The sequence below is a fragment of the Triplophysa rosa genome, linkage group LG10, assembly GCF_024868665.1.
Source record: "Triplophysa rosa linkage group LG10, Trosa_1v2, whole genome shotgun sequence".
Lineage (NCBI taxonomy): Eukaryota > Metazoa > Chordata > Actinopteri > Cypriniformes > Nemacheilidae > Triplophysa > Triplophysa rosa.
In genome coordinates, this window is record NC_079899.1 from 12294650 (window position 1) to 12314659 (window position 20010).

At 40.3% G+C, this 20010-nt stretch overlaps 1 protein-coding gene across 2 annotated transcripts in view; it reads left to right on the forward strand.

Moving 5' to 3' along the window:
• The first annotated feature begins 1074 nt into the window (after window positions 1-1074).
• Window positions 1075-20010, forward strand: part of tmem121aa (transmembrane protein 121Aa) — a 53147-nt gene continuing 34211 nt past the window's right edge. Inside the window, exon 1 of one of the 2 annotated variants that reach the window (XM_057343672.1) lies at window positions 1075-1341. The gene's annotated coding sequence lies outside the window, so the exon portion shown is untranslated. Of the gene's footprint in view, window positions 1342-17364; window positions 17616-20010 lie in introns of those variants that run through there. The other variant, XM_057343671.1, reaches the window with a different exon arrangement.

The window sequence follows — 20010 nt, forward strand, 5'->3', positions numbered from 1 at the left end:
CAAAATTAAAAATCGTTCATCATTTACTCATTCCTCCTGTCATTCTAAACCTGTATGACTTTCTTTCTTCTGCAGAACACAAAAGAAGATATTGGACGTTGGTAACCAAACAACATTGGCCCCCATTGACTTCCATTGTATAAACAAAAGACCACGGAGACATTTCTCAAAATATCTTATTTTGTGTTCCACACGGGTTTTGAACAACACGAGGGAGAATAAATGATGACAGAATTGTTTCTAGGTGATTATTTTTAGTAAGGTGGTCTATGTATTTTCTGAACAAATATAGATTTGTTCTCACAAACACATGCTGTTTTTTGTAAGAGATGTAGTTACTGTCTAGATCCGTGGACAGAATTTAGATGACAAATCTGGCTTGGTGGCAAGCTGTGAAACAATGTCACCACAGCAACTTGCACAGTGAACGGAAGGACCTTCACGCTGTGCCTTTGAAATTACACAGATGTTTTCGCTGTCAAAAAAGATTATGATTCATTGCATGAAAGCTGATTAACTTACCACCGCTGCCCAGACTATTTTAGTCATCTTTACCTCCCGATGGAGGACTAGAGAAATTAATGGAGAATTAAAGTTATTGACAATCAGCACCGTACAGCTGAGCTTTGTTCTGCCAGGGCAGATAAGAGACAGTAACATCTCTCTCTCGCTGTTTACACTGATAGTCATCCGATAAGCCCACACCAGACGTTAAACACGGAATACATAGATGATGTCTATTAGGAATTAACAATACGTATAGAAAAAGGGTAAACAGGAACGAGAGCAAGATACAGGTTTGTTTGCTGAAAGAGATGGTTTTGTTTGTAGCTGTATGTGGCGTCTTCATTTCGATTCCCAAATATAAATGTTTGTGACCTCCCACGTTTTCTTGACGTTGTTCAATAACTGTGGTGTCTCCCAGCTGCTCCCCACTGATAAAAGGCTTTTGTGTTGTTTGCCTCTGTAACCGGCAGTCCTTTTGTGTAGGCATGCCAAGTTCCCTTCTCTCACCCTCACGATGAGGACTGACAGCATGATTGAATAATAATGTCCACTCTCCATTGACGTGAGCACTGCAATCCTGTTTGGGTTCTTGGGACCACACCAATGGCTGTGGGGCTCTTATGGGGCATTTGCACTGCTGGAATGTTTAAAGAAAAGTCAGATGTTCCACTGTATATTCTCATTGCCATGTTGCTCATGGCCATAGTGAGGAAGCTGCCCTGATTCAGAGGAAGAACTGGGGCAGGAGCCTGGGGCGGCTGTACTGAAAGGAAGTCCTGGAAGACTCAAAGGAAGAAGATGAGAGGAAGAGAAATAGAACAAAGACAAAGAAAGGTAATATATGTAAGGTTTATAGTATGGACTCTCAAGACAGGTGCACACTAAGTAATTATTGACATGATTTTGCCTTCTGAGAGACATTTTGTTAAATGCACAAAATTCTATTGTCATATTGATAAAAGGCCTTTTTTTTAAATTTTATTTAACAGTGACAAAATTTGACAAAATGCCTCACAGTCTTGTTTTTATGCATATTCAATTAACCCTCGTATAGTGTATATGTTTATGTAACTCAGCCAATGTTCGCAAGTCTAGTCAACCCGCAGGATTATTTATTTTTACTTTTTTTGCCTTTATTTAGAGAGGACAGGAAGTGTAGTGGGGCAGGATAGGGATAGGGAAAGCACCACGAGTCGGGATTCGAACTCAGGTCGACTGAAGTGTCGGAGCACTTGCCCACAAAGCTATTGGCTCCTCATTTTTCATTTATTAAATAAATCAATTCACTTTATCCCAATTACAAGCAACATAGTCAGCGTATAGACGGTTTTAGAGACTACAACATAAACAAACATTATGTGGCCCAAACTTCACTTCCGGTAGACCTCAGCAAAGCTAACTGTCAATAACTGTTGAGTAGTTTTAATTTAGTTGAATACAATTATGCAATAAAATATTAATATGAATGAATATTAACATAAATTATATATCTATAATAAATTGTTATATTATAACCAAACACATACCAGAAGTTCACTTCGGGAACCAGCGCATACTGTACGTCCAATTAAACCGTCTATATGATTCATATTCGTCATTTACCTCTGTTAAATCACATTCGTAAAAAAGGTGCTGTTAGTTTTTTTTAAATCTACAAATTAAATGTACAATTGACAAAAAAACAACTGTAACACGGTTCAATGTAAGGAAGGAAGGAGGCGGAACCAGCGAACATTTAACAATAAACTTTAATCAAAAATAAACAAACAATAATACGGAAGTAAAAGGCCGGCAGCCCCTCACGGACGACTGCCGGCCACACAAACATAAACACAAAACTTAACATTTCCGGGCCCGGTCCTCTCTCGTCGGCAGTCCCGTCGCTCGTCCTCTTATGCTTCCGAGCTCCCCCGTGAGGCATGCGGGACCGGTGCGCATACAGCTGATACTCATTATCACTCACGCTACCGGCCCCGCCTTCCTGCCCCACGGGTCTCGTCCCGCCTTCCTCGCTACATACCCCCATCGCCCCTCACAGGCTAGGGGGGTACCACCGTGCCTGTGCTTACTCCCCCGGGGGGCCCCCCCTTGAGAGCCCCAGCGCCTGGGGGTACGCACCGACGAGACGAGAGTACGGAGCCGGGAGCACCCCGAGCGACAGGGACGAGAGAGGGGAGAGAGGAAAAAAAAATATATAGTCCGGTTCCCCGACACGCTGTCGTTCGGTCATCAGCCCAGCCGAGAGGTTCTTCCTCGCGGTGCTATGCGGTGGTGCGGGACGCTCCGGGGCGACCCGATCCTCCTCCGCCTCCTGGCGGCCGGCGATGGCTTCCCCCCGAGGGCAGCCGGCAGCGAGTTGTCCGTTCCCTGCTCTTGCCCTTTTTCCCGGTGGACAGCAGCAGGCTCCGGCCCACGGCAAATGGCCCGAACTCCTCCGCTCCCTCCTCTACGGCCGCCATCCCACCTCGGCCCAGGAGCACGGCAGCGAGGTCTTCGTCCCCCGTCGAGCTCTCTCTCTCCGGCACCACCGCTTCGGGCAGCCGCAGGCGGACGTCCTTCGTCTGCGCTGCCCGAACTCCCCATCACCGCGAGGCCGCTCGGCGGCGAGGGCTCTTCGACAGCATGTCCCTCCTTCCTCTCGGTTTTCGGCACCAATGTAACGCAGTTCAATGTAAGGAAGGAAGGAGGCGGGAACCGGCGAACATTTAACAATAAACTTTAATCAAAAATAAACAAACAATAATACGGAGGTAAAAGGCCGGCAGCCCCTCACGGACGACTGCCGGCCACACAAACATAAACACAAAACTTAACATTTCCAGGCCCGGTCCTCTCTCGTTGGCAGTCCCGTCGCTCGTCCTCTTATGCTCCAGAGCTCCCCCGTGAGGCATGCGGGACCGGTGCGCGTACAGCTGATACTCATTATCACTCACGCCACCGGCCCCGCCTTCCTGCCCCACGGCTCTCGTCCCGCCTTCCTCGCTACAACAACTAATATCTAAATCCTATTAGTAAACACTGAAGCAGGTTCTACAGACCTTAACTGGGATCCATTGGACTTCTGCTTCCTTTACCCATACAGTACAATCACTGTAAAAAAACAATGCACCTCAAAATTACAGGTTTATCGAAAAGCACCAGAATGACCCTAATCTAAGTGCAACAAAAAGTGTGCTAAAGTTAGGGGTCCTAAATTGAATGTTTGTGTTTTCTTTTTCAAGCCATTGAGATTGACATGAAATCAGCATTGGGATAAAAAGGGAGGTTAAATAACTGTTTTGTTTGGATCAGATTAAGAGCAAAAAGCTTTTTTGACCACTGTAGCCAATTACGTATGAGGACACAAGAGAATCAAGAGCACGATGTTAAATCTTTTCCTCAAAATCTCTGCCACTAATAAAACAAAAAAAATATGTAAATCAGTGCAGCAAATGAATGCCACGGGTCAACCCTGCCAATCAAAGAGAAAATCTATGGAAATCTTTTAAAAGGTCCACAAGCCAGTGTGAATATGAATGGCTGTGTGTGTGAATGCACTCTTAAATGAAGGTCTCACCTCCATTCATAATGGAATTTTAATAGAAATATTAAGCAAGGATATCTGATTCACAGCTTAGTTAATACTATAGTAGGACTGCCATGCATCACATTCAGTCCGGGTGTTCTTCAGCACAGCTGCTGATCATGTGACCACAGTGTGGCAAGTGATGGGCAGCACAAGCGGCCTGTTTGTTTGTTTGCTGTGATTTCCAATTTCCTGCATGAAATCACACCCAGGTTGCCCTTTAGTACAGCAGCTAATCGATCACATGAAATGCAGGGTTCCACCTCCAGAACACTTTTCATTTACACCAACACACACCAGCCCTGCACTGGAACGCTCGCATATAAGCACTCCATTTACCTTTCTTGGTGCTGAGGTAAGCCAGACACACTGGAGGCTCATTACCTTAATTACCCAGAATGCCTCATTAATCCACTGCACCAGTTCAAGATTATTTTTGCATGTCAGGGATTTTCCATATTATATAAACACATGAAAATCATGTATACAAATGAAAAAAAAAAGAGGATATGTACACTGCCCGAGTCAAGGTTGGGTAACTGTCTCCAGCAAAGAAACCCTGCTACTTAATTTTGAAATTTAAAAAATATATTTTTTAAAGTTCAACATAAATCTCATGGCAATCCGTAACTATTTGACAAGGTGGATCATTTTTATGAATTTGTATAATCTCATTCTGATCTGCTCTCGCACCTGTGACGGTTATGGTTAATAGTTCACATATACAAATTAGCCACTTGATAAAATAGTTACAAATTCCTGTCAGATCAGGCCGAAAAGTCAGAATTGTTTGAATAAAAATAGGCCAATATTAAAATAAAATGACAACTACATACTAGAAACTGGGAAAAATCCTGTGCCTGTCAACAACACAAAATAAAATGTGTCTGAAAAGCAGGTTTGATGTGACAGAAGACGTCACTGGTTTGTGCATCTTGATGGGCCATTTCTGAATTTATACGTAAACAAAAATGATTTGAGATCTTCGACAGTCACGATTTTTTTAACTTTTGTAGGGTTATGGAAGATTTGGAATATACTGTAGTGCACATGTGGAGTGCTTTTATAGGGGTTTTAGTCAGCTTTGCTTCTTTTGTGTTCCACACGAGTTCAGAACGAGATGTTTGTGTCTGTAATGATTTGTAAATGATGACAGATTTTTAGCTTTGGGAGAGCTATTCCTTTAAATCTTTCAAGAAGTAAACAAACACTGAAGTGGAACAAAGTAAAACCGCTACACAAAACAGATTCTCGATACACTTGTTGAAAACTGTGTCATGTAATGCACCTTTTTCTAACAGGAGAGCTGCAGAAGCGGCACACAGAATTGTGGCATCAAAAATATGCTGTTTGCGTTTTGGCAGCTGGTTCCTTCAAATCCAAAGCGATTCGCCTGAGCAAATGACCCAACCTCTAGGGTGCCGGGGCAATGACAGAGCAGAACCAGTGACAGCTGGATGCGCCCCAGCGAGGAGCGCTCGGCCCTGAGCTCGTACGTCTTTCTCAGGGCCTGTGAGCTGACGGGAACAAGCTCAGCTACTTCACCTGCCATTTCAAACTAATGCCGAGACACGACAGGAGTGCTGTACGGTACTGAAAGAGACATGGTGTCAGGGAAGACAAGATGTGAAAGAAAGCAGTCTTACAGTGTAAATACTGCAGTACTGGTGCATAAGTACTGCAGTGTTATCTTCACTAAAAAAGCATTTAAACAATTAAAGCATTTTTAAACAAGTCATTTATTCATCCTCATGTCGTTCAAAACTGTATATGACTCTTTGTTCTGTTTGTTCCAGAGTAAGCCATATATTATGTTTGAAAAGTATATCATTTTTCGTTTTCTTGTAAAATGACCAATCGTTTTGCTACACAACACCTTTATTCATCGGCTGGTGTCGTTTAGAGCCTTTTGAAGCTGCAATGAAACCGAAATTTGGACCTTAACCAACCGTACCCCCGTTTAAGTGCATTATATGGATAAGAAGCCTGGAAAACTTTCCTCAACAGCCTCAATTTGTTTTCGGCAGAAGAAATAAACACACGTATGGCTTGTAGTGAATTATCCCTGAAATTTAAATTTTTAAGTGAACTACTCCTTTAAAGGCAGGGTGGGTGATCCTGTCCAGAAACATTTTTTGTCATGTTGGTTGGAAATCTCTTAACATCCTGATAGCAATCAAGAAGTATAGTGGTCAAATAATATTTTTATAATTATATATCATCTGTGAAAGGCGTAGGACCAAAAAACGTTCGCCCAATCAAAACGTTCTGGCTGAACGCTGTGACTGGTCATGTGTACATTTTCAGCCAACGTATTTTGCATAAAACTGCGCACCCTGTTCGTGCAGACATCATACGTCATTAGCGCGCTCACGTCCGCTGTGTCAAACATTCCTGCGGAACCGACAGTAAATCTACAAAACGAAAGACAGTTTTTGAAAAAGCAGTGACGAAAAAACGTCTGGATCATGAAAGAGGAAAAACTCAAATTAACATCGGTTCAGCTTTTACACGATGGAGACCGCTCCGGCAGGCAAAGGGTCTGAAAGACGATACCATGGTTGCTCTCTATCTTTTGGACAGGTATGTACATGCTTCGATAAGAATTTAATGGATTTAGTTTGTAATTCGTTACGTGGATTTATGAAATAAATTCATGTGTTTGGAGGAGGCGTGGTGTTGGACGCCGAATCGCATAGAGGCTGGGATTATAATTTCAGTGCTAGCAGGCTAAAGTTAGCACCTTTCCAAATCAACCACCCCACCTTTAAATGTACCATTACTGCCCATAAAAAGAAGGTGGTAAACAGAATTTCATTAAAAATAAGTTTTTTGAATGTTTTTTATTATTCATAGCTGCTAATTATGTTAAAATGATGATGAAGAGTATTTTAACAGGCATCTTGAAGTGTCGTAAAAACTTTTGACATGCATATATTATGTATCCATCGGTGCCGTGATTGATATACATTCATGTTTATTAAAGAAAACAACCTTTTATTTGGTAAACCACTTGCTTGATATTTACTTTAAAAGTTTGCCTGCACAAATTATAAAAGAACATCAGATCAAGTTTCCATGGAGAAGCTGAATACTTTTTGTTAGCGGTACCTTTAGCTTTCGTTTGTTATTATGAAGAGTAAATTGGCGAGCATGCTTACTTGCAGCCTCTTTAATTGGACATCAGCTGTCTAATAGTCAAATGCTTAGGCTTCACTCTCACTAATTACAAACTACTAATAGACTCTCCTGCACATGCCCATTCTCTTCTCTTTGTGTCACAGACAAACCGCAGCGCTGCACAGAATTTGCAAAATAGTGCTCACATCATCTCACCGCAATCTGCTCTACCACGACTGCCTCCTTCAAGCGCGTGACGAATCCTTTTTTTCCACAAGAGATGCTTTTTGAGGCAGAGGAAAATAAGGTGGCAGTTTCTGTACCAAAACAACGGTTTACTGTATTTCAGCATTCAATAACCTTGCAAAAATTGGAATTTGAAAACATGCTTGAGATGACCTCCTCGGATTAACTGTGGAATATACTTGAAACTAAATTTCTACAATTTCTGTTTGTTGCTTGGCTGAGCAAAACTCGCTGATATTTGTTATGCTAATAGCAAATGCGACAGTGTTGTAGGCAATTTCTATTGTTGTAGGCATTGCTGTGTGTTTGATGGGGGTATTGAATAGTCAACATTGTCTAAGGCAATGGTTCTCAAACTTTTTTAGCCCACTTTGTGTAGGTGCATCGCTTTGCGGCCACCCAAATAAACACTTATAATCTTAAACTAAGAATTTTAATTGAACCAAAAACATATTCAGTTATACAATGCTGGAACATCAATTCTTTTGGTTGGTGGGCTTATTTTTCTTATGTTTGATTGCATAAAATTTATGATAAATTTAATAAAATGCCACAAAATATGAGGGTCCCCCTGGATCCATCTTGGGGCCCCCAGTTTGAGATCCACTGGTCTATGGAATATTTTCTTGCTCATTTTTAGTCTGAAAAGTTATATTGCACCTCTCCTCAACAAACCCCACGGTACAAGTATAAAAAATACATCAATCATTGCCGTTTGATTTTTTTCAAATCCCAACTATAGTACTATAGCCCCACCATATAATGATGCAACACAAGGCTAAACTTTGCTATCCAAAAACGCCATTTGAAATGAATAAAAAACGGACACGAATCCTGTAGTCTGATCTGGTTTGAAAGACAAGCAGACTATACATTTTGTTTGGCAAGTGTCCATATGTTGCACAAGTTCTCTGAGGCTATGATCATCTTTCCTCATCTTATTTCAGCTCTCCTAGAGACCTCTCCTGGGGTTTGGAGACAATGTCTCATGTGTGGTAAATTGCAACATAATTGGAGCTGTTGAGAGCCCTGTTAAATGTGTCTGAGATGATGCCACTACAATTAATAAGCCGCACCGGTCCCAGTTCAGCCTACGGGAGGAAATAAAAGACTCGTAATAGCAACCCATCTGCTTTCCAATATCCACTACATTGTAGAGATTTCAGATTGCTCCTACACTTGCAGAGACTTTCTATATAGATTCTAGCCACATCTGCATCCAGTGCCTCTATATTATTAAGGTGTTACCATGGTAACCTAAGATCTTTTTGTGCGACATAGTTATATCTCTGTTACTTCTAAACACATGCATTGCTGCTGACTATAAGCCTAGGGTCGAGAAAAAGCCTTGGAGAGTCCTTAAACACAACAACACAATGGCACACAAACACAATTACATCAGATCATTTGTGAATGAGTGAGAGGTGTAAACCATAGAAAGCAAAATGCCATCCGCCAAAACTCCTCCGTGCATGTAATCCATCACATCTCTGAAAAGCTGGGAAACAACCTTTTCCTCACGAATGAAAATGTCACACTATGTTTATGGCTGCGGTTCGAAAAACTTACTTGGAATGCATTAAAGGTGCACAGCCCAGAATCACTGCACAAACTTCTACGACTGTAGTCTTTCTGCATAGCTTCCGTTCCAGTACGCAATTGTATTCTGCCAGGTCATTAGCACATTTAATTAATAGGAAGAGCAGAGGAGAAAAAGACTTGGAACTGTGGACGAAGATAATTCCTCAACATCTATTTGCTTTATTCCATATGCTGCACATGGCAGTTAGATTAAAAGAGACTGGCTTCCAAAAATATCGACCAATTTAATGACCATGTAGTTAGCACAACGTCGGGTTGAGTGTCAGGATCTTTCTCTTGCTCGGGTCTTCGTATTTAATTGATCTCATTTTAACATTGCATCTGAGATGTAACACAAATAGATATGTTTTGGAGGATTGAGGGGAAGATTTTTAGCAAATAATGACTGTTGCTGCATCCTAATTCACCCACTTATACTATACCCTAGTGTGTACTGTTTTTGTTTACGGAAAAATGTGTACTTTTTAGTATCAACAGCATGCACACATTGGGACATACTAATGCGAAACTGAAATCACTTCTGTTTCCGGGAGGTGGTTAAAGTATACTAAACATTGCGAGCAACTACGCACATGCACTTATTAGATCTATCCAAAAAGAACACAGTCTAACATAATATTATTTTTATATTTACTCATTACTTTAATTGTTGTTATACTGTACATAAACTATGAACTATTACTACAGATGGTCGAATTTCATCAAACTGATTCGGGTGCTGATGGATGTGCCTCTTTTCACACCTGAGGACGATGGCCTTTCTGACTGTGGCACTTCTCCGCCCTCTTCCGCTGGCCTCCCTGCATTGTCTTTGGTCGATATTAACCAATGTTTCATTTCGACAAATAAAAATATCCTGAACTTGAAAAATAATCTGCGTGCACATGGGACTGTTTAACATGGTGCTGTAAATTGACTTGCTGCACCTAACCTTATGCGGTTGGGAATTTGGTAATGTGACGTAATCACATCAGGGGTCACGATCGAGGGGGAGGAAATTCCAAAGGCTGATGGCTTTTTATTTGCATGGTTTTATTTAACTTAATTAACTTAATATTTTTATATTTTATTACACTTATTGATTAAATATGCTATTTCTAATAATAAAAAAAGATTTCTGGAATCATCTTGCAACCCCGCTCACTGTAAAATTAAATTTATTATTTAGTGAAGCATCACTTAATTATATGAATGCAGTATAGCATAACTAAACTCTGCCCTCTCATGTTGCATTTCGGGTAATGTAAGCCATTTACAGTAACCCTGCGTTCCAATCCGCATTATCCGTCCTAATAGTATTCCAAAGTAGAATTAGTATGTCCCAAATCGTAGAATGTTGAAAATAGCATTCCAAAGATTCCCGGATGGTCTACTACTTCCAGTAGAAATTTGAAGTGCAGAATGATGCATACTCTGACGGATGATTGGCTGATATTACCCACAACTCACCATGTGCAGGCGGAGTTTAGTGACGCTCCACTGCATTAATAAATTATATAACTGATGCGTCACTAAATTAATAAATGTAAGTATACAGTAAACATAACATACGAAATAATGAATGAAGAAATACATTAATGGAATAAAGAGCAATATTTTGATGTGTGTGACAATTATTGGCCACAATGTTGTCTGGGCAACAACGGCCACTACTGATTCCTGTTAATATGTCCCAGTTTGTGCAATCTATTTTGCCATGCACTCAAAGTACCTACGATTCCAACACTAAAACAGTACCTACTATTAGGGCTAGTATAAGTAGGTGTATTGGAACGCAGGGTTAGTTTCCATGGATCATGGAAAACAATAGATCATCCGGGTACTTTGTGAATACTAATTTCAACATTCTCTGATTTGGGACATACTATTTTTAATCTCGAATACTATTAATGACAGATAGTATGCGAATTGGGATGCAGGGTGTGGCTTCATAAGAATATTTTTTATGATACTTGGTGCTGTTTTGTTATGTTTGGAGCCTGACAAGAAACATGCACATCCAAAAAAAGAGGAAAAGAAAATCATGTTGGTTTCAAATAAATGATGTAAATGATGACAGATGTTATTATTGACAAATGGCATTATGTGCTGTTGTAAATAGGAATTTGAGGCTCTTTGAATTCCAAAAAGGTTCTTTAAGGTTTTGAAAACGGTTTTGACCGTTAGGAAAAGTTAAGAACCTTTGACTGAATGGTTCTTTAGGAAACCAAAAACAGTTCTTTTATGGCATTGTTGTGAAGACCTTTACTTTTAGGACTTGCATTATAAATGTTATTTGGACTAGTGGTGCTTTCATTTTTTGGTACGCTGTCCCTTTAAGGCTGAGCGTTCCTAAATTAGCACCATTGGACTTTGGTGGCCTGATATAAACCCCTGCAATCTGTGCATGCAAACAATAGGGCACATTAACTTTATACTGCTGCACCGCTCTCAACTTTAAAACTTCTGCAAAAACTGAGGAAACCAGCCAGAGATGATGTGCATTAAAAGCAGATACGTGACGAGCACCAGCTGTGATATCTGAAGTGTGAGCAGGACGAACCCGCAGCGGAGACATTAGCTGCCAGAGCGACCGGCGTGTGCGAGATTGATTCCTTCTTTCATTACGGCCCGGGGTGACAGGTCCTTGAAAGACCATGCCACAGATTTCTGTCCAATTAGATCAGCCACCCACTAAAATGACCCATTCACCATTTCGCCCATCAGATGCTCTCATTTATCAATTAGCTCTCTTTAGGGGCATGTCTTTTTCTAAGACTGCAGGGGTAATCAGCCTGACTAATTCTCTCCGTGTAGACGAAAGAGCCTTTCCAGATTGCACAGATTGCGTTTTGCAGCGTGCGCATATCGCTCCGGAGACATCTGTCCGGACTTTCAGGGACTAGCTAGTGTTCCTCCATCCTCGCTGTGCTTCCGTATCTCCATCCCGCTGTCTTTACTGTATCCTCCCCCATCTCAAATTACATCTGTACGTTTCAGGCAAAGACAGCTAGACTCTAATGAGTGAGAGCACAAAGGCATCTCTCTCTCGCTCTCAGCCCCCTCCCTCTTAGTCGGAGTCCCTTTCTATTTCTCGCTCTCTAACTCACATTTTGTGCCTACAGCAGGGAACACACACACAGCTGAATAACAACAAGGATCAGTGATGGATTGATGACCCCAAACCAGAAATGGAGAGTGCAAACAAACAAACTCTCAGCAGACGCTCAATCTACACCCTCTATCTTCTGCATATTGTCATATAACCAAGTGCTGTTCCCTCACCAACACAGCCTGTTTTACTGTGGGGGTCAGGCTGAGCTACGTCTGCATGATATGACCAAAGCCGTAACGAAACCAAAAGGTCAGCGGTTTGCTGGTCCATAAATCCGTCATGGAACTGCTCTCTTTCCCTCAGGGCTGGGGAAGCTCCACCAGTGAAAGATGTTCTCCGGGGTAGACAGTAGCTGCCTTCACCATCACCACAGTGCTGAAGTGCCATTTATCACCCCCAGCCTGAGCTCCAACCCCCAAGTAGTGACAAGAGCGTGGCAACGGAGTGATGTGTTGGACCACGTGCACCTTGTCTGTACATGAAGTATCCTAGTGAGGTGTGTGCTTGAAGAGGAGAGCTGGTTTGGTAATAGTATTTATCTGTTAACAAACTGTGACAGTGGTGAGATATTCCTTATCTGGATGTTCTGATTTGACCTTTAAAAATTCCACTTAAGTCACACTTATGTTCAGAAATGAAAAACGCCAGAACATTGCACTGTTACATGTTGAAATTTTGAGAAATGCAAACAAAAGAAATAGGGCATTTTTATAAAGCAATATTTTAAAGAAATGCTTTTAAATAATCTAATTTAAAGTAATTTCTGTTATAATAAAAAATCTGTTTCAAAGAATTTGACCATTTACTCACCTATATGACGATCTAAATTTGTGCACATTTCTTCTGGAATATAAAAGGAGATTTTTGTAAGATATCCACGCTCACACAAAAGTAGTTCCAAGCATTCCAATGTCACATCACGTTCTGTTTTTACCCTCTCTCTGAAGTTTAAATGAAATGACACCCTTTCCACAAAGGTCTTGTGTTTATGGCTAGAGCTGATGAATGTCACAGATCACTATGATAGTTGCTATCAATACTAGTAAAATCATTGTTGTTATTAAAAAAATACATTGAAAACAGTGGTTGATCTTCATTCTTTTGATATTGTGCCCCTAACACATAATGGTATTACAAAACCACAGTCAGTCAGCTTTGTAAGATCACAGAAGAAATCTTACGAACTATAATCATTCAATTGTGATGCACTGCACTTGTAAAAACGGTCTGTTCTGGTCCTCGATTCTGATTGAAGGCGATATAAAATACCCTGATTTGTAACTGCTGATCGCATTACATAGCTTAAGTATCACTGAGCCACTGTTGTTGCATCTGTGTATCTTGGACTTGCTGTACGCATTTTATAATGTAAAAGCAATAATCCCCAGGAAGCAGTGAGCAGTGCATTATATAACAGCTAAGGGGGGGTTAGGCACACCTAACAACGCCCCTTATGGCTGGAATACACTACAAGACTTTAAAATCTGAACAGATTTTTTTAAACTAGACATCATACACTTGCAGACTTTTTGAAAGTTTCAGATAGAAACACACTAACTGATCAAATCTGTAGACTGGCACAGACTTTCTGCAACAAGTCCAGACTGAAAATCTGGGCAAAATCTGAGCAAAAGTCTTGTAGTGTATTTTAGCCTTTAGCTGTTATAAAATGTACTGTAACCCACTGCTTCCCGGGGCTTATAGCTTTATTACTCCTTGTCCAATTTCAACACCATTTTTGTCACAACATTTTCAATCATCATTTATGTTGTGTTGTGTTGTGTTGTGTTAAAATTACCAAATTATTAAAACCAAGAGGATTCTAGGATTATCAGCACTGCATCAGGAGAGTTTTTTGTGTGTTTTTATGTGTTTTTCAGTAGAAAGACTAGTTATGCTGTGTTCACACCAAACACGAATTAAGAGAAATAAAGTCAATAGACGAATAAATCAGGAATAGGCGAATAAGTCAGGAATAGGTGAATAAGTCACATTAACTTAAAAATAGTTATATTGAGAACTTAAACCAAAATCTAAAAGGTCTACACATAAAATGCATTTTCATATAACAAACATAAATTTGGCAACTTAAATAATGCTGAGTACTTCACTTTAATATGTGCAACTGAAGTACATATTTTTATGTTAATCCAACTTTTTTCAATGTGTTTAGTTTTTTGTGTCAAAATACATTCTTCGATCCCTAAAGTATGACGACTACTATAAACCATTCATAAACACTGTGGTTCTGTTTAATTTAGTATCACAACAAGCCTAACATAGATGATGGTTTAACCAATACTGTTTTTAAGACAGATCTACCTGCTTGTTTTCTTATGGCAGTCGGACAGGAAGAGTTTCAAATGAGTAGTTTCTCTGGCTGCTTTATATCCTGTCTTTTGTCACTAACATGCCTGTCACTTCCGCATGTAAATGTATAGGTTTGTTTATGCTTCTGCATGTTTAATACATTGAGATAGAGAGAGAGAGAGCGAATGAGAGGGGCATGGGATTTAAAGATCATTTATTATTTGTGTTTCCCGAAACCTAAATGATAATGACAGTTCTGTGAGGGTGGGAAATGTGAATTGTATCATCAGAATTTGTAAACTTTTTGTATTCATTTCATTTAGTATACAGTTTGCATTGATCCACTGACTCTAATGGACTCCTTTTGGAAGAACGATACTGAAAGGCCTCTTCAAATCAGCATTGCAAAATAGCCTCTATACACAGGCCGGCGAAAGACAATTATTGCGTTCCAGAAGAGGGGCTGAGTGAAACCCAAACTTATCATACAGATGATGGCAGAGCCAATATCAGCACTGAGAAAAGAGGAAAGCAATTAGATCATCCAAGAGGGCGTAACATTTTTCTGGTGCTTTTTCTCTCTTTTCCTTTCACAGTCTGTATAATAGTCCCTGATGTGTTATCTTTAGCCTGGACATTAGTTTCGGGGGAATAGTCGCTAGCGGAGGGAAAATGTTTAGAGAGGCTTGTGTAAATAGGGGCTTTGAGTCAGGAGGCATCCTAACATAAAATCTAAGAAAGCACAAGGAAAGCAAACAAACCAATACTTATAATGGGAGTGAGAGAAAAACATTATACAGGCATTTATTCTTTTGGTCTATTTGTGAAGCTCGTCGGAGATGCTGGGGGGTTCTGAGATCATCTTTGATATGGTAAGGAGTGAAACATGTCTGGTTTCTCAGCTGCTCACATGAAAGTAAGCAGGAAAGGGGCATCAAAGAGACCTGAAAAGTGGAGAAATCATTTATTGTTCTGTTTTTTTTCATTTTCTGGACATTGTTGACGAGCAAACACACCCAGACACAACCAAACCAAACACAAGGCTGTATCCTTGCAAAATCCTTCTCGTGCATTTTGACAAACACATACGCAGATGGACGGCAAAAAAGCAGCAGACATCAAAAGCCATCAGAGATCTGATCCAGCATATACGTATCAGTAAATTCATCGCATCTCTCAGAAGCCTTTTAGCATTCCATGAGTGCAAACATTGAGTGAGGTGAGAAAGCATCACTACCATAAAAATAAGCTTAATGGTGGAACGCGCAGAATGCTCTCACTTGTTCATTAGACAAAGAATAGACAGGAGCTTAAGCTAGCCATATTTCAAAAAGAACGATGATATCGGAAGTAAATCTGCATTTGATCCCGAAGCAGGTTTTCGGGGAGGCCTATTTTCCTTCATTGCCTTTCAAATGCCTTTCGGCCTCGAGAAGCAAAAGAATATATCACTCTTCACAGCAAGAATGCACAAGAGGGAATAAAAGTTTACAGACTCCAGAAATGAATCACTAAGATGCTGAGCTGCAAAAAACAAAACTGATGAAAATGTGGTGGAGTGAATTTAAATGATTTTATGGTTTCATTTAGCTTTAGTTTGATACGTACTTGTTGCAGACACGTTCGCTTGCACCGAATAACAATTTTGCATGATTAGATGTACAGTATAACTTCCAAGCAACAGCGGGTCGTTTAAATGCATATATCAATACCACCTTGGCTTCACCTTTTTGCGACCAGACATACCAAGGCCACCAATTTTAGCTGCGAATGATGATGTTAACGCCCACGTGAAGTTCTCAACACACTGCTAATTAGTTTGCCCATGCAGTTAAAGGGCCGGTGCTAATGAGAGGCGCGTGGTGTCAGACTGCTACAGGGAAAGCAAGTGGAGGGAAGCAGAGCGTGTAAAATCGGAGTGATGTTTAATTAAAACTGCATGTCAGTCTATGGCCTAAATGCTGCCAGCCCAACAACGGTGCAACATGCTCTCAATAAATGTCCGTCCATGAGGGCGCTACATAATGAGGGAGTATGTGTTTGAGTGGACGCTAAGCACTGGCCACATTCAATAATGAATTGAACTTTCAGTTACCTGGATAGACAGTCAACTTGAAACTCTCTCTCTCATTCGTGGGTGTGAAGGAGCGCACTCTGTGGTTCTGCAGAATCTCTCAAATGAATGTGTGAGGAGAACTGATGTTTATTGTATTTGCTGTTCTTCTTATTAATGTATTTTTTAGATTCCTCGTTCTGGCCCAAGCATGCGTCGGTTTTACATGAACTCACTGTAGATATTAAAAGAAAGATCATTATGAAATGTTTTGAGCTATTGTTGTGCTACTTGTTCATATGGGGAACTCTGGGATCTCAAAGAGTCCTTTGTTTTTGGGTTTGTTCTTTTAATCTAAAACATTATGCATTATTCATTTATTTGTTAACTCTAATCCAATTAACAATGTTTGAGAAATTCACAAGTGTGCTCCAAGATACTCATTTTATTTTTCTGTGGAATGCACGATAGAGATCTATAATCAAAGTAATGGCATTGTTTATTATTGACATAAATATTGTTGGGGAAAATGCACATTATATAGAGTATGTTTAATAAAAACATATTGCAGTGTAGTTTTTATGAAACGTGCACAATTTCTAAAGAGAAACCCTGACAAGTGATGGACATGAAATAGTTTTATTTCAGACACATGTAAGCACACACACACCCCCACACACAATATTGACTGGGATTTCATTTAGCTGTTGCAATGTCCACTAAAGGGGGAAGGCCGTGGGCTGACGGTCTCCCAACATAAGCAAATTGCCAATAAATTATGTTTTCTGCTGGGAGGGTGAGGGGAGCCAGTAGCACAGACAGAGAGAGAGAGAGAGAGAGAGAGAGAGAGAGAGAGAGAGAGAGAGAGTAACGTGGATCGCACTGACGAGGACCGGCCAGAACACGCGTGTCTATTTCCTCTCAGTGGTGCTCACACGCGTTTCACTACTTTTGACACGGAATTGTTTTTTTCTTCGAGGTGACATCTCTTCAACGCTAAACGCAACACTGTTTTCCATCACGCCTTTTTCAGCGCGTGCTTGATGCGGATTAAATCACTCCTGAAACATCAATCTTGTCTCAGAGCGGATCAGCACCGTGGACAGCGGATGCCAGAGGTACAGTTTGCTGAACGGTCTTTTTTGGATAAGGGAGGGTTTCCTGTCAAAATCATGAATTACCCGTTGTGCAGTGAGCTGTGCCTGACACGTAAAGCGCGATGAGCTTCCTAAATTAATATCAACTTAATTAAACTGACTGCATGACGGGAGCCGGTGAAGGACAATTAGTTAATGGTTGGCTAAGTACATGTATGGATGAAAAAATATTGGGATTTATATCAGCGCTTCGAATGGGTTCGAGCGTTTGTGAGTTTTAGTGCCGTTTTTATCACTAAAGTATTGGTTCGTGGATGTCTGGGACAGCTCGCGCTCTTTAACTTTAAATATGTCGACGTTGAAATTATTTCACACAAGAAATACTGAATTCGTGGCATTGGCAGAGTCGCATATTGTCTAAAACGGATCAACTTCGAAGGTATTTATTCAAGCTAATCCAATGGTATTGTAGCCTATCAAGTGTGGATTTTCGTAGACGTTTAAAAAGTAACTGGTTCAGCTGTGTCCGTGGCGGTAATGTTCACAAAACACACTCGCTAGGTTCTTCACACACGACATCTCCATTCAAAGACCAACATTTCCCACCGTCTTTCAAACGATAGTGTTTGCTTGCTGTTAACTTAAAAACATACCAGGGGGTTCTCCAAACGACTCGTCCATCCATTTCCACTCACAGCTATAGCACGCAAGCCGTTGTCATTTTTCACACTGCTGCAGTGTGTTCTGAGGTAAAGCCAAGAGCACGAGCCCCCAGGCATTCACTCTCACGTGACACATCAACAACCTGAGGGATCCTCGAACCCTTCACCCCTCCACCATCTTTACACTTTTACCGACATGTTTGGATTTGTTTTTAATTTCTGTAAAAGCCCATTTAATCTGTAAATCTTTATAGGCTGCACACACAAAAAAAAATTCTGTTAAAAATCAGAAAGACACAGTTCATTGAACACACATACTCCTTTTGTGACAACGTGCCCCAATATGTATATATAGAATATTTAATAATATGTTGTCATGCTATGCAGTAAGTCATCACATTGAAAACCTTCCATTAGCATTTTATAGGACATGGCATAGCCATTCCATAGCATATTTCATACGTTTTTTTTAGTAACATTTAGCCAGCAAATATGAAGAACAAAATGAATGAATGAAAATATACAAAAATCTTCAATCCATTGTTTTAGCCAACAGATAGGCCTATTTTGATTTTTGATTTTTCTTATTTAATGAAGATTTAGTGCATGTGACAACATTCCCTGATCTGACAAAAACTACACTTGTTCTAAAACACTGTTCAGCCTTTGGGTTAAAATCAATCTTTTGGCAACTGGAAGAGTCCTGCTGTCCCCTTTGTCATTTGCTTATAAATACTTGAATTTAGACGTCTCTTTTTTCCTCTTTTTGGCTTTGTCATTGCTTGTTAAATACTGTACATTAGGTATTTATTGGATTTTATAATATGAAACCAAGCGATTTCGTCTGACCACAGTGCTGTTCAGTTTTGTAGTGTAGAGTAAGAAATATGTCAGCCGACTAAAACGTGACTCATTTTAGCAGCAGGATGTCTTAGTTTAACTGGTATGTTATTTCAGAAAGACTGACATATAGGAAGTGTGCCTGCTGATAATAAATGTGATATTATTAAACCTACATATTCATATTATGTAGGTTATTCCATAATTCATAGTGATTATGTTTCCGTGTCTTTCAATGTCACATTGATTTTATGTGACATTTTTTGTCGCAGTGAGCCTGTATAATTTAATGTTAAGTTGTATGAGTGATTTAAAGGCATTTATGTGGAAAAGAAACCCTGTCAGTTATAACATTAATAGACCACAGGAAGTCAAAATAGAGCTTTGTGGCTTTTAGCCCATAGCAAAAGCAGACAATTTATGGTTCACATTTCTCTTATGTAAATTAAGAATACTGTAATAAAAGGCATTGATGACATCAGTTGAGAAGGAAATGCCATTCTAGGGGTAAAGCGTATCATTATATTACATTCTTTGTTCATTTAAGATAACGTGCATGTAAGAATCATATGTGTATTAAAAAGTAAATAGGGTCGATTTGGATTTCCTGATAACTTGTTGACAAAGTAGTCTGGGCTGTGCTGCAGGCAAAGACACATGCACTTTATCACATTTTCCATTTCATAAAAACTGAAATGGATTTTCAGGAATCCACACACCCTCCTCTTCCTTCTACTACTCTGTCTGCCCATTATCGGGACATCGGAATGACCGCTGCATTCACACCCTGCGGGCCATGGAAGTTCCACCTGCAGGTCTCCTCGGGGGTCTCAGATGTGTGACATGACCGCCTCCATTTGCAGGCAGACAGGCTAACTGCCTCCCTGCCAGTTCAAACCCCCGCTGGCTAATTA